The following is a 15304-nucleotide window of genomic DNA, read 5'->3' on the forward strand; positions in this document are numbered from 1 at the left end:
GAGTACCCCACTAGCCAAGGAATCTTAACAAATAATTTCACTTGGAGAACAAAGCAGACACTGCAAGACCCAAGCCACCACACTGCCATGAGGTTTTAAGAAACCAATATGACACACAGAGCCTGGGTCATACCACAATAACCAGTATTATCATCACAAATCAGAGCAGGAACCTGGAGCCAGCGTAGGTGCTACAGACCACGCAAGGGAGGAGAATCCCAACGCTCGCCAATCACTGTGGTATTTTGGCCACTAAGCAAGGGATCTGTGGACAGTGTGGCTGATCTTTCCAATAGTAGCGAGAGCTAGATTTCTGATTACAAAGTGAGAGCACCAAAGGTCGGAGAGAGGAAGTCATTCTTCCAGTGTCAGAACTAGTAAGCAACCGTCTGAGTAAAGATTCTAACTCAAGAGCTAATTGTGATGGTGCACACCTTTCATCGGAGCACTCTGGGGGCTAAAGCAGGAGGACTAGCATGGGCTTGAGGATAATCTGGGCTATACAGTGGGTACCGAGAAAGCCAGGGCTATACAGCAAGATTCTGTATCAAAAATAATAATGAGAAACTAGGCACAGTGGCACACAACTGTAATTCCAGCCCTCCAGAGACAGAGGCAGGTAGATCTCTGTGATTTCAAGGATAGCCTGGTCTACAAAGCAAGTCCAGGACAGCCTAGGCTACACAGAGAAACCCATCTAAAAAAATAATAAAATAAAAAATAATAACAAAAAGGAAGCAAACAAAAACAGAACAAAAATAATAATCTCTAGTCCTGTATCCAAACTCTAGTCTGCTGAAATCTTTTGGCTGTGTGGCTTGTTTTGTCAATTTCAAACCCAAGTTGGCGGACAGGACAGACAGAATTACAGGGCAACAAGTATACTGGCTTGCAGATTATCATGACTGGTCAGGAAGAAGAGGATGCAGAAACTGCAGAAAAAAATTTATTTTAAGAAGGAAGCAATTTTGATCCTCCTGTGGTTGTCACAATTGGACTGTGTCTCCAAGGTCCACAGGCAGAAAGTTAATCTCCAGGGCAACAGGCTGAGAGATGGGACCTTTCCAAAGGTACAGCTCAGGGGTTCTTCTTTCATGGATTGAATGGCCCCAATGAAAATATGGATTCCCTTGTTCTTCTATGTGCTCTTCATATCTGTATGTCTCCTTCCTTGGGATGATGCAAGTAAAAGGCCCTTGCCAGATGTGTGCCTCTTCTGGTTCGTTCCTTCCAGCCTCCAGAAATATAAGAAATCTACATCTATTTTTGATAAATTGCCCTGCCTCAAGCTTTTCATAATAGCAATGCAGGAGAGGCTAAGGAACGCTTCCTTGCATCCCTTTATAGGGGAATTTATTGTCTTCCTCAGACTTTCTCTGAAACAGGCACAAGTGTGAGATTACCTCCCAGACCTCTGTTTCAGAAGACAGACACAGGGAGATGCTGCTTACTTATGGTAGCTAGTGATTGCACTTGGGGATGAGAAGCAAGTCCACTGTGGTCCAGCCGTTCAGCGTGCTGTGGCAATCATGACAGGAAGGCCAGGAATGGAGTAGGAGGCTCCAAGAGACCACTGCGTCACTTCTGCCTCTTTAATACAACACTTCTGCAAGTTGAGGTAGCAGCCCTGACCGTATAAGGAAGGGGAGGAAGGCTGATAGTTCATATGTGTTTCTGCTTCTTTAAACAGATAGGAGCAATTGAGGTTGGTTATAATCATTGTGACCAAAGCACAGGGTGGTGAGATGGCTCCGTCAGTAAATGCCTGCTGTGCAATCATGATAAACTGAGTTTTCATTCCCAGCACCCATTACAAAAAGCCAGGCACAGGGTTGGGGAAGGCAGAGACCAGTGGATCCCTGACGCCAACAGGTCAACCAGTCTAGCTGAACCAGAAAACCTCATGTTTATGGAGAGAACCTGTTATAAGAGAGTATAGTTGGCCCGCCTCAATGTCTACCTCATCTGTGAAGTCCTGGAGCCCATGAAGGGGCCAGCCCTACAGACACAAAGCTGTAAGATCTCCATGACACAGGGCAACAACAGGATATCTGAGAGAGGATTCCCAGTGAGGATCCAGTATTGACAGTGTAGCAGAAGCCAGAGGTCTTGAACCAGAGCCATGGCTCACTGCAAAGAACCCTTGAGAGAAAAAGGATACACTGTTTGATACAAAGTGACACATTACAGCCTCCATGGTGAGTGGTTTGTTTGTTTGTTTGTTTGTTTGTTTGTTTGGGGGAAAAGGTTGCAAGGGCAGAGGGCAAATATGGAGGGACAGGTAGATGGGTGAGATTGAGGTGCATGATGTAAAATTCGCAAAAAATTAAACAAAAAGTTTAAAAAAGGAAAGTGGAGAGTGACTGAGGAAGCATACACATGCACACAGGTACAAGTGCTCCTACACACACATGCACACAGCATGCATACACAGGTGCAAACATGGTACAAAAACCCACACACAAATTATAGCACACCTGCACGCCCTCACGCTCAGGCACATGCAAACACACAGGCACATGCCTCTATCATCTGCAGAACGACTTCAGTTCACTCACATCTCCATGAAAAACATTGCCCAAAGCACTGAAGACTTCACGTCCTACTAGGACGGTCTTGCCGTTGCTGCCGGGCACTCTACCAGACCTCCTTTCTCAAAATATAACTTTTTCTCTCTCCAAATATCTATATCCTGTCCAATGTGAGCCCTTTTTCTGAGCCAGACCCCTCCAGGAGGCTGAGGATCCACCCCCACTTCCTCTAAGGTCAAGCTCTCCTGTCCAGGTTTGTAGATGCCCCGCTGACAAATCTCCCATCAAACTCTGATGCTTAAAATCCTAATAGATTTTTTTTCCTCCTCCGGATACCATCTGTTCATTAAAGTCAACATTATATCTTCCCATTCCAGAGCGCCCCAGGCAATTCTCAAATTTTGCTGGACTACGAAAAAAAAAGTCACAAATTTAAAGACCAAGGAGTGCTCATCATTCAGAGAGGGAGAGGAAGGGGAAGATAAAAGGAGAAGGAAGGGGGGAGAGGGAGAGGGAGAAGGAAGAGGAGAAAGCACAGAGGGAAGGTGGGAAAGAGGAGGTGCTAACGATGAAATTCTCTCAGCCTCACATACACTAAGCACTTCTACTGTGTATTGATTTTCACTCACCCTCATGCTTAGTCTTTTGAACATGTTGGGAGCACATAGCCTCAGTTCCTGGAAGGCCAGCCTCCATTCTGGAGCTGGAGGCAGAGGTCATGGTCTTGTTGGGCACGAGCCTTTTAACGTTTCCCTCTTTCATCTCAAGAGAGAAATGAGGGCTCCTCTCAGCAGCCCACCCTCACATGTTATGCTCACACTAGGTTTGACTTAGTTGGAAATGTGAGCAAAGCATTTGAATCCTTTGTAGGGGGAAGAAAGGCTCCGAGGACACAGAGACAAATGCGCTGCACCATGAAATACTGTGGGCCGTATGAAGTCTTCTCTCTTCTCCTCAGCACTGAGGCGGCCAAGCTGTGGCCTGTGCCTGCAGGTGCTCTCAGGACCCTGAGGAGAGCGCACCCCTCTGGGACATTTAGGTGCAAAGAGTAGAAGATGTGTGTTCTCAATGGACAACTCGTTACCTTCACCCTCCTTGACGGGGTGTTCTTCACTTTCTCTACATGTTTTGTTGTTGTTGTTTGTTTTTGTTATTGTTGTTTTTTTTTCTCAAAGGAAAGAATGTAAAATCTCACAGAGCAAGGAAAGAAAATGTCAGGAGAAAACTTTTGTTAAGTTAGGTAATACGTCAATAAGGAAATGGCATAGGACATTCAGGATATTAAACTTATTTCTCAGCCAAGTTGGAGCCCTGTGATGTGACTCTTGACAGAAACATAAGCAGGGAGCTGAGAGATATGGATTTTTAACTTATTATTTATTAGTTCATTTAATCTGAATTAATTTGCAATTTAATTAAAATGTTAGCCATTTGAGAAAAGAGACCCAGAACTCTTCATGGCAGTGAGGAAAGAGCTTACAGGTTAAGGTAGTGACATAAATGAAGCCTGTGGGGTTGTGTGGGACCTAAGGACAAGCTAAGGTCAAAGAGGTGGCCAAAGTAGTGGAGATGTAGCTCAGGAGAGGTGTGTTATCATGCATGGGAGCCTGAGCTCAAGTGTCAGCATTACACTTTAAATGACTTGATCGACAAATAGAAGCTCCCCAAACTTTCTCCACCATGCCATCACCCTATGACCTCATGACATCTTCAAGTGGACTTCCCATCAAACTGTTGTCAAGGTTGCAAGAATATTGTCTCCTATGGGAGGATCCACAGAGGCACTCAGACTTTGGAAGCAATGATTTGTCATACATGTAAAGATACACACACATGCACATGTATCCACACACACATGCATACACACACACACACACACACACACACACACACACACACACACACACACATCCCAATCTCTCACAGGATTTTGAAATCTTAATGAGATGACTTCTCTTCTAACCAGTTCCCTGGCGAGTTTACACACATGCTTTCTCTCTCCCAGACTTTAACCCTTATCTTTAAAAGTGGTTGCTTTTTGGCTCTGCAGATAAGTCGATAGAAAGTACTGTCCTGAGATTTGAGTTGCAGAGTCCAAAGTGTTTGAAAGGGGGCATGAGTCAGCCCTGGAGAGTCATTGTTTAGCACCATGGCAGTCATTAGTAATAATATCCTGGGCACACGAAGAACAGAAAGAGAGATCTTAAATGCCCTTACCACAACATGATAAGTATGGGCGGTGATGTATGTTTTAGATAGCTTGATTTAATCACTTCACAATATATACATTCATCATCGAAATATTGCACTGACACTGTAAATGTATACAGTTTTAGTAGTCAAAAGACCAAAACGTATGGCCTCAGTTAAAGGCTGTGGATATTATATCAAGATGTCACAGAGCCGTGATGAGATTGTGTTGCTCTCTGTGTCCTTGATGGAGGAATCGAGGAACATTCTCCTCAAGAAAATGGGCGTGCCAGCCTCTGCCATCTGGCTATCCCGTTAAGGTTTGCTGTTTAAAATGCACAGGCACCAAAAGTGATTTGGTCAGACACTCACCTTTTGTGCATGTCTGGCATTCCACTCAGTGCCACAGCCAATGCCAAGTTCACATCTGAACACTGCCCCTCCTTGTTGTGGACAACGAGGGAAATCACTCACACACGTTTGTTGAATGAATGTGGAATGGTGTTGATACTCATCTCTAACCTCGTGTTTGTTACCTTTCAAATCAAATTGCATTTTCAAGGCTCCATCTACTGCTCTGCATGACATGGACTGTAAAATAAATTGGATGTAAAACTGTGGGAAAATTAGGCAGAAAGCCTTCTGTTCCTTAGGAATGAAATGAATCATATCAAATTTTGAAAATGCTATCTATGAATTATCGGTGAGGTGGGTAGTAAAATAAATTGAATGTTGAATTATGGGAAATTAGGAATGGGGCCCATACTTTGGCAAGCAAAGTGAGGTCTTTTTACACAGGCGTGTGGATGATCTGAACCTGAGCAGTGGGAGCTGTTGACTTCTCTTTTGAGTTATGCTGTTCTTAAGCTCACGCACAACATTTGATTGGATTCTTGAAAGCCATTCTTTGTGCATTTACACTACATCAAAACATCTGCTACTTCGGGGTTCAAGCTGTGCATTAGGGTTCTGAGAATTTGCAGGGAAATTTCAAAGCTGCTCTCCAGTCTGAATATCTCAGTATGAACTGCAGTGGAAAACTGCTCTTCCGTGAGACCACTTGTAGCTGTCCTGGAACACTAGCACCTAATCTTGCTATTTCTTTCCAAATCCCCCCCTGCTCACTCTCTCTCTCTCCCTTCTTCTTCCCCAGCCCCTCTCCTCTCAGTGTGTGTGTGTGTGTGTGTGTGTGTGTGAATGTATAATTACATCTCTTTAATATCTTTAGGAAGAGAGCTGAGTCTCTGGACCCAATGTAGATAACTTAGCTTTTATTTAGAGGTTTGATGATTTCTTGGTAACCCAGGCCTCCTATAGCACTGGCTAAAATTATCAAGCTTAAAGACAGCGTGTCTGTGGTCTGCTCACATGCCATTGCATCTGAGGTTAGGAATCAAGTACCCTCAGGACTCACCACTTAGAGCCTCTTGCCCCACCCCAATCTGCACATCACCACTAACACTTGCTCAGGATACCACTTGATCCCGAATCTTGGTAGCCTGCCAACCTCAATTCCACTTATAATCCTCAGCCTCCTTGTCTTCAGTTCAAATCCAATTCCAACTCATAGTCCCCTTCCACCTGCCAAAGCACTTCTGGTGTCCCCGAGAGCCTGTCCATGGATCCTGAGTTACACCAGTGAGGGTCAAAAGAGAAGGAAGAGTTCCCTTTAAATGTTGCTTTCACTGGAGATATGAGACGCCACCATTCGAAGCTAGACACATCTGTGGGTTTACTTGGGATGCTTTGTGCAGGATTAGAAAGTGATGCCATGAGAGCTGCACATCCTTCCATGTGAAAGGTCACAGGACTGGGAGTGGAGAAGTGGTGGCATCATGGAGAAAGGCACATGGCTCAGATACACATGGTGATCTGGAATGGCCTTCAGGACGTCTTTCTCTTCTCCCCAGCCTTTCGTCTAAGCAGTGGTGACTCACACCCTAATGGCATCGGATAAAGCAAGGGTCAGAGACCAAGAAACCCTCGTCTTTCTTCCCTGCTAAATCCCCAGGAGGACATGAGGTTCTTTCAGCATGACCTTCCTCTGTTAGTAGTATTTGAGAAATCAAATGAGAGAAAGAAAGCCAAGGAGGCCCTAAAGACTAGGAAGCAATTTTGATGGTGGAACACTGTGCCTGGGATCTGTTCTGGGCTTTGGGTGATGTGGTGACATGTAAAGAGGGTTTGTTACATCTGTCTGGGATCAGGGCTGTCATGAACCACTATAATACTTGTATGCTTTGAGTCTAACTTAGTGCAAGGAGTTGAGTAAAGTTGGCTGATTTACATTCCTTGTCTTTCTACATAAATTCAGCTAAGCTGGCCACCACAAACTGAACATTAAAAGGGACTCCTAGCAGCTGGTTCCATGATCAGAAGGCTACTTTTCATTCACTGGAACAGAGTTGCATGCATACAGCTTCCCTCTGCTGTGTCAACCTGATAAATAGCTTGACCAAAAGGAACCCCTTGTAGTACTAATTGTGCTAAATAATAGTACAAAAGCACTAATGGTAGTAGTTAAGGCAACCCCTTACAGACATGTTTATAGGCCAATCTGATCTAGGCACTTCCTCCATGGGTCTCTCAGATGACTCCAGGCTACGTCAAGTTGACAACTACATTTAAGACGACCCTTCTAGGGGTAAAGCAGTCACTTTTCTGAAGCCAAGATGCTCAAGAACTTCTTCTTCCATCCAAACCCGAGTTAACTTTCTCTAGCTAACAGAAAGGTGGGCAAAGGCAAAAATGTGGATTTTTGTTTCTTCAGAAAGCAGTTTGGCTTGTTAAAGTCCTCTTTTGCCTGCACCTCTGACAGGAGCTGGCTGGTCTCTGCATGCTCAAAACCAGGAGGAAAATGCTCCATTGAAATGCTAATAAAGGAGCTGGCTGTATAATAAGACTGCATCCCCTTCGGGTCTACAAATCATTTACACATAAAATAAAATTGCACGAGGCCTTATTGCATAGCATATTTGTTTAATTATCTGCATTTTAGACCACTTCTTTTCCTCAATTAATTTTCAATATTTAAAGGGGAATGAAAATGGCAGTTTATCTGTACACCTGCTAATTAAGTCTAGTGTTAGAAATACTTGCTTTATCTAATAGTGAAAACTGGTTGACCCCAAGCTAACATTTAGCAAGAATTGTATTCATTTGCATCTTTTGAAGGGTGGCCAGTTCAGCAATTATCTTGCTGCTGTGACCTGACCATGTACCTGACAGAAGCAATGCAAGGAAGGGTTTGTTTTGGCCCAAGCTTGAAGGTACAGTCATAAAGCTTGAAGGCAGACCATGGCTGGGAGGTCATGGCATCAGGAGCCTGAGGGAGCTGTGCACATGGCATCTGCAGTCAGGATGAGTGCTAGTGCTCAGCTCACCTTATTTTTAGTCACCTGGGACCCCAATGCAATGGGATGGTACCTCCCAAACTTAGTTTAGGTCATGTCTCCTTATTTAAGCCAGTCAGGAAACATCCCCACAGATAGAGTGGTCCACTAAGTGATGACTCCAAATTCACTTAAAATCAACCGTCATGATAGCTTTGACTATCTTCCTTAATTATCCTAAGGCACAGGATCAGGTCCAGTGAACACCAAATCCTGACCCTTTCTTCCATGTGTGTGGATCTGCATCTCCAATGAGCAAACACTACAACCAACTCTGCAAAGAGAACACCCTTGGTCTTCATTTCTGTTTCTCATACTTTTCTTAGACTATACTTTCCCTTTTAAAATTTATTCTGGCAGTTAAGGTAAATCTTCATAATTCAACCTAATTCAGAAAGTTCCTCACATGTACACCCTCAAATTTGCCTCTGTGTTTATTTGTTGATTAAGGGTTTTGTTTGTTTGTTTTGTTGCTGTTGTTGTTCATCCCCGAGACATAAGCTAGAGTCATTGGAGAAGACGGACTATCAATTGAAGAACTGCTTCCACCAGATTGCCTATAGTCATATCTAAGAGGCTTATTCTCTGAATTGTGCTGGCTCCTGTGATGCCTAAATTTTCCTGGCTGTCACATGAGCCTAGGAATTTCCCTTTCAGCTGAGAATTTTAACCCCAAAACAGGCATTGCCTCATGCCTGAGATGAACGGTAGATAATGCATGATTTTCTAGAGTCCACATGTCTGCTCAGCCTCTACGGCACATGTGAGATTCCTGCATGTAAGGACGGATGCTTTCTACATGACCTTGACAAGGAGTGAAAAGGCTGTGATTGACAGAGAAAATGACAGAGTGAGTATAGGGAACAACAACTCTAGACTGCTTCCTGGAGAGTCCACAGGCTGTGGTACTACACAAACTAAGTCTCGAACCTTGATGGAGAATGCTATTTTTCCTGTCTGGAGGAGCAGAAGTGGTGTTCAAGTTGAGGTTTCTAGTTTCCTTTTTCCCCCACTGTTGGTCTCACGAATCTATGTCCATGAATTCATCATTATATTTACTTACTTAGTATGTATGTATATGGGTATATGTGTGCGTCTGTGAGTACATGTTCATGCCACAGCTCATCCCTAGAGGTCAGAAGACAACTCAGTGGAGCTAGTTCTCACCTTTTACCATGTCGGACCCAGAGATTGTGCTAAGGTCATCAGGCTTGGCAGCAAGCTCCTTTTACTCACTGAGCCATCTTGCCAGCCCCATGCACTCATTGTAACCCCATGCGCTTCATTTTTCCTTCCTCAGGCTCTGCTAACCCTCCCTCAGGTTATTTTTTTCACTTGGACATCCTAACATCCTACATATTTGTTTCTTCACATGGTAAAGTCTTTTGTTTCTTGATTCTAAGCAAGCCCCCTCATCCCACCCCCAAAAAACCTCCTGGCAGCCCTACCCCTTTATAATTACATAATTTACTCTTTTATGTGAATATAAGCAAAGTAATTACACTTCAAATTCAGTTATTTACCATGTTTGTTAATCGTTTGCACTGTTAATTTTTTTTTTAAATCCTGTCTCGTTAAAAGCAAATCTCAACTCCAATGAAGGAAAGTAAGAAACACAGTCTCCAGAGCTCGAGCCCGTGGGGAAATCAGATTTTTTCTTAGACTATGCAAATCAGTATCAACTCTATGCTTCAGAACCATGTAGCATCTCACTGAATTTACAGAATTCTGTAGACTCCATGTATTCCCTGTAAGTCCCTGGAGGTAGGCATCACCTTCCCTACTTTTAATGATGTGGCTTAGAGTTGCTAAGAGAGTCACCGAGAGCCAGTAATTGGGAGTCGAGACATGTTGAGTTGGATAAACTGGTGGGGTTCTGACAGTGAAGACTGAGTAAGGCCTAGTCTCTCTCTCTCCCTCCCCTTTCTGTTCCCACATTTCTCTCTCCTTCTTTCCTTCTCCTCTCCTACAACTTCTTGTTCCCATTGTTGCACCTTATCTTTCTTATCCCTTCCCTCCCTTCCTCCTTCCCTCTCTCTATCCCTCCATCCCTCTGTCCATCTCTCCCTCCCTTCCTTCTTTCATCCCTTCTTTCCTTCCTTCCTTCCTTCCTTCTTTCTTTCTTTCTTTCTTTCTTTCTTTCTTTCTTTCTTTCTTTCTTTCTTCCCTTCCTTCCTTCCTTCCTTCCTTCCTTCCTTCCTTCCTTCCTTCCTTCCTTCTTCCCTTCCTTCTTCTCTCCCTTCCTCCCTTTCCTTCTCGAATATGTGACAGGCATTAATTGAGGGTGGCACCTATGGCAGATAAGCTGCCAACCAAGGGTTTATTCTCCCTATCACAGAAATGAAAAACAAATCAGTAATGGCAGGTGGATACAGGAGGATGGGCTCAAGCTGGCAGACCACAAAGCTCATTCTTTTTTCATTGGTGGACATTTTTCTAGAGAGAAAGGATAAATGAACTCACCAAACCATCCTCCTGTGACTGGCTTTCAGTGGGCTCAGAGTGGACCTTGAGAACCTGTACCTGTCCAGCCAGGTTTTCCTCTCATTCTGGACCCTGATTAGTTGGACTAGAAACAGATGGTCTACTGTGTGTGTGTCCACTGGATGACTGGATACCAGTGGGGACAGTGCTGAGGCCATCACACTATTCTGTGTTTCTTTGTTTATTGTTTGGTGTGTGTGTGTGTGTGTATTTAGACATCGTTTCTCTGTGTAACCCTAGCTGTCCTGGACTTGCTTTGTAGACCAGGCTGGCCTCAAACTCACAGAGATCCTCCTGCCTCTGCCTCCTGGTTGCTAGAATTAAAGACATGTGCCACCATGCCCAACTCCATCACACCATTCTCACTTCATATCAGTCTTAGTGAAGCAATGCCAGACAGACAGGTTATTTGGCACTCAATGACAGGTTGAGAAAAGGCTTCAGAGAAACCAGGCTCATGGCTGTGGAGCTGTGTGGCCAACAGGACTTTCCAGTTTCACTCTCTTATGTGTAAGAGAGTGTCTAGACGATTGTCCTCTAATTCAAACTAAAGACTGAGGTCTTGGGGATGGTGTAATTGTGCATGGCTAGGGAGGTGGAAACAGAAACTTAATTCAAAATCATTCACAGGTACATACCAAGTCCCAGACCAGACTTGGTACATGAAACAATCAAAAAACAAAACCAAACCAAAGGAGACCTTCAATACCTACTTTCAGTTGACTGAACACTAGAATTCATCAGCAAAAACTATTTTAATCTAGAATTTTGGATAATAATAAATAACTAAGAATGTGTTAGAACTTTAGGGTCTTTCATTGAAGTCTACCTAAATGCAATCAGCTGTATTGCCTCACAGGAAAATGGCTTCCTTTACTATTAAGTGACCATTATGGATAATTCCTTGGCTTTGTGCTTACTTTAGACTTCAAGTATTTTTCTTGGAAGCCTTGGCTTAGAGGCACTCTCAGAAGTACTGAAAAGCTGGTTCTGAATTCTAATCACACCACTGAATTTCTTTTCTCTTATAGTGCTGTTTCCATCAGCTGCTGAATGAAGCCTCTCAAAAGACAGTTATGCTAGGCTCCTGTCTGCAAGCGCAGCAGAGCATCATTAATAGTGTCAGGGTTGGCTCTCTCCCATGGGGTGGGTCTCAAGTTGCTCTAGCCATTGGTTGGCCAGTCCCTCAATTTTTGATTCATCTTTATCACTATACTACTTGTAGTCAGGAAAAATTGTGGGCCAAAGGTTTTGTGGGTGGGTTTGTGTCCCCCTACTTCCACTGGAAGTCCCACCTGGTAACAAGAGGTGGTGGCTTCGGGTTTCCTATCCTCCCCTGCTAAGAGTATCAGCTTGGGTCACCCCATAGACTACCTGAGGCCTTCTCTGCTCTAGAGATGTCTCCTCACTGATTTCTGTTCTCTCTCTCAGCCTTTCCCCTCCCCACTCCTGATTCCCATACCTGTTTTCCTCAATTTCTGTCTCCCATTCTGTCTCTCCATCTACTTCAGATGTCTATTTTATTTCTCCCTCTGAATGAGATTCAACATCCTCCCTTGGACCCTCCTTGTTATTTGGCATCTTTGGGTCTGTGGAGTGTAACCTGGTTATGCTGTACTTTATGGCTAATATCTATTTATGTTACCTATAAGTGAGCACACATCACGTGTGTCATTCCATGTCTGAGTTACCTCACTCAGGATATTTTCTAGTTCCATTTGTTTGTCTGCTACTTTCATGATGTCTTTGTTTTCAATAGCTGAGTAGTAGTCCATTGGGTAAATGTACCACATATTTTTTTTTTATCTACTCTTTGGTTGAGGGACATCTAGGTTGTTTCCAGTGTCTAGCTATTATGAATAAAGCTGCTACATGATATGTAGCTGGAGCATCTTTTAGGTATATACCCAAGAGTGGTATAGCTGGGTCTTGAGGTTGGCAGAATAAGTGAATGAAAATCATGTTCATCCATGAATAACGAGATGTTTAAGAATGAGCTAAGCCTGGGGAAGAACTATTCTAATCCCAATTTTCCAAGAAACCACCAAATTAGTTTCCACATTGGTTATACAAGCTTTCACTCCCTCTAGCAATGGCAGAGTGTTCCCCTTTCTCCACATCCTCGATAGCATGTGCTGTCCCTTGTATTTTTGATCTTGGCCATTCTGATGGGTGTAAGATGGAATCCCAGAATCATTTTGATTTGCATTTCCCTGATGACTAAGGACATTGAACATTTCTTTAAGTGCTTCTCAGCCATTAGAAATTACTCTATGGAGAATCCTATGTTTAGCTCTGTATCCCATTTTTAAATAGGATTATTTGATTTCCTTGTGTTTAATTTCTCAAGTTCTTTATATATTTTTGATATTGGCTCTTTGTCAGATGTGGGGTTGGTCAATATCTTTTCTCATTCTGTAGGCTGCCTTTTTGTCCTATTGGTGTCCTTTGCCTTACAGAAAGACACTTTTGGGCAACCTGCTTCTAGGTGACTTAGCAATCTATAATGTCATCACCTGTCACCCCCAAGGGGACCAGGAAGAGTCCCACTAATTTCAGCACCAGTATAATACTATATTTTAAAATGTTACACACAGCAGTTCTGGTATGAAGAGATTTACTGTAAGAAGGTGAGGAGAGGGAGAGAAAGAGAGAGAGGGAGGGAGGGAAGAAAAGAGGAAGAGGTGGGTGAGGCACCCCAGGGGATTAAAGTCAGACAGAGGAAGAGAAACAGAGGCAGAGAGGAAGAAGCAAGAGATCAGGGTCTTTTTATCCTGGGTCCTGGCAGGCAACAGGTGATGATGTCACAGGTTGCTAAGCAACCTACAGGCAAGCTGCCTATATAATAAGAGGAGGTCCCACTTATTAATTGTTAATCTTAGTGCCGGAGCTGTTGGTGTTCTGTTCAGGAAGTTGTCTCCTGCACCAATATGTTCAAGGCTCTTCCTCATTTTCTCTTCTGTTAAATTTAGTGTATCCAGTTTTATGTTGAAGTCTTTGATCCACTTGGACTTGAGTTTTGTCCAGGATGATAGATATGGATCTATTTGCATTCTTCTACATGCAGACATCCAGTTAGACCAGCACCATTTGTTAAAGATGCATTCTTTTTTTTCCATTGGATTGTTTTGGCTTATGAAAAAAGAAAAAACAACGATGATCGGTAAAAATAAAAATAAAAATCTATACAATAAAATAACTTCGGGAGGTATCATTATCCCTGATTTCAAGCTGTACTACCAAGCAATATAACAAAAATCGCATGGTATTGGCATGAAAACAGACAGGTAAATCAATGGAATTGAATCAAAGACCCAGAAATAAACCCACACACCTATGGACACCCGATTTTTGACAAAGAAACCAAACTTCATTTTCTTTAGCTTGGAGTCTCTTTATTCTTACATTTTTTTTTTACCCATATTTTGAGTACATTGTAGGAGAAGGAAACCTAATGTATTTATTCCATAAGATTCTTGAAGGCCGATTCTGTCTGTTACTTTTCAAGCCATGGTTTTGCTATATGGAGAACAGTAAGTTGTTTGACAGCATCTCAGACTATTGTTTTTGTATTTCAAAAGCTGAAGACCAAAGTGGGAGAGAGGGTCACTTAGCTTAGACCAAGGTTGGGTCAGAAGCAGGTTTGTAGCTCCTCTATTCTAGCCTTCATCCTTCCTTTCCTCATTCCTAAGTGCACAACACGCTATTGTTTCTTCTGTGCAGTTTCATCAGCTTTCCCTTCTCTTTTCAGTTTTATCTATCTATCTATTTATTTATTTATTTATGTTCGAGCTCCCAAGGACCAAGAACAGTCACAACTCGTTTCATTTCAATTCAGTACTTATAGTGCATCTAATCTGTTTCCAGGTCTAGGAATCCAAGGAGTCATTGTGCTGCCTGGAGCTCAGAAAGCAAAGCCCAGCCAGGCCCCACACATCTCATGTGTGCAGAGCCTGTCCTGATGGGCTTTACAGGGATGTGAGAAAATAGTGTGTCCTGAGCTAGTCCCAGCTGGGTGGACTCAGGAAAGCTAAAAGAGCCAGAGTGAGAGAGAAAGCAAGAAAATACCACTAGAGGAGAGAGAGGTAGAAAGAGAGACACACACACACAGAGGGTGAAGAAGAATAGAGGGAAGAAAGGAAGGAGGGAAGTGGAGAGAGAGAGAGAGAGAGAGAGAGAGAGAGAGAACCACGTGGTTGTAGACTCCTGCTGTAGACCACCCAGACCTGCCCTTTATCCAGGAAGCAGACATCCCTGGTTTGCAGATTTATAGGCGATGGGCAGCCTTGGACCTGTGCCATGTCTTAAGGCTGTTGATTGTCCTGGGAGCAGCTGACACTCTGCTTTTGAGAATAGAGTGCCTCCTCCAGATGCCCTGATTCCTGCCTGGAATCCAGAGGGCATAGGAAAGCCCTTTATTCTGTGTTCTCTCCCAGGCTTTCAATCCTGGACAGCACCAGGCCTTTCTCCAGAGCCGTGTGATCTTATATGTTTTTCTACCTCTCTTAATTTGCCTGGAGCCAGGCTTTCATCTCTACTCTCAAGCAAGAGGCACCTACTGAAATATTCAGCAGTAGAAATTGTGCCCTGGGTCCTTCCTCCTATTGCCCAGTTCAGTGTCATTAGAATACGGGTGAGGCAAGGGTTTATATAGTTTAAAACAAGAGAGCGGAATCCACTGGGAACACCACCAGGATGAAGATGAGT

At 43.5% G+C, this 15304-nt stretch overlaps 1 pseudogene; it reads right to left on the reverse strand.

Annotated features, from left to right (window-relative positions):
- Window positions 1–15304, reverse strand: part of LOC110550514 (CXXC motif containing zinc binding protein-like) — a 197054-nt pseudogene that overhangs the window by 91325 nt on the left and 90425 nt on the right.

Source organism: Meriones unguiculatus, chromosome 7 (genome assembly GCF_030254825.1).
Source record: "Meriones unguiculatus strain TT.TT164.6M chromosome 7, Bangor_MerUng_6.1, whole genome shotgun sequence".
In the NCBI taxonomy this organism is placed as follows: Eukaryota; Metazoa; Chordata; class Mammalia; order Rodentia; family Muridae; genus Meriones; species Meriones unguiculatus.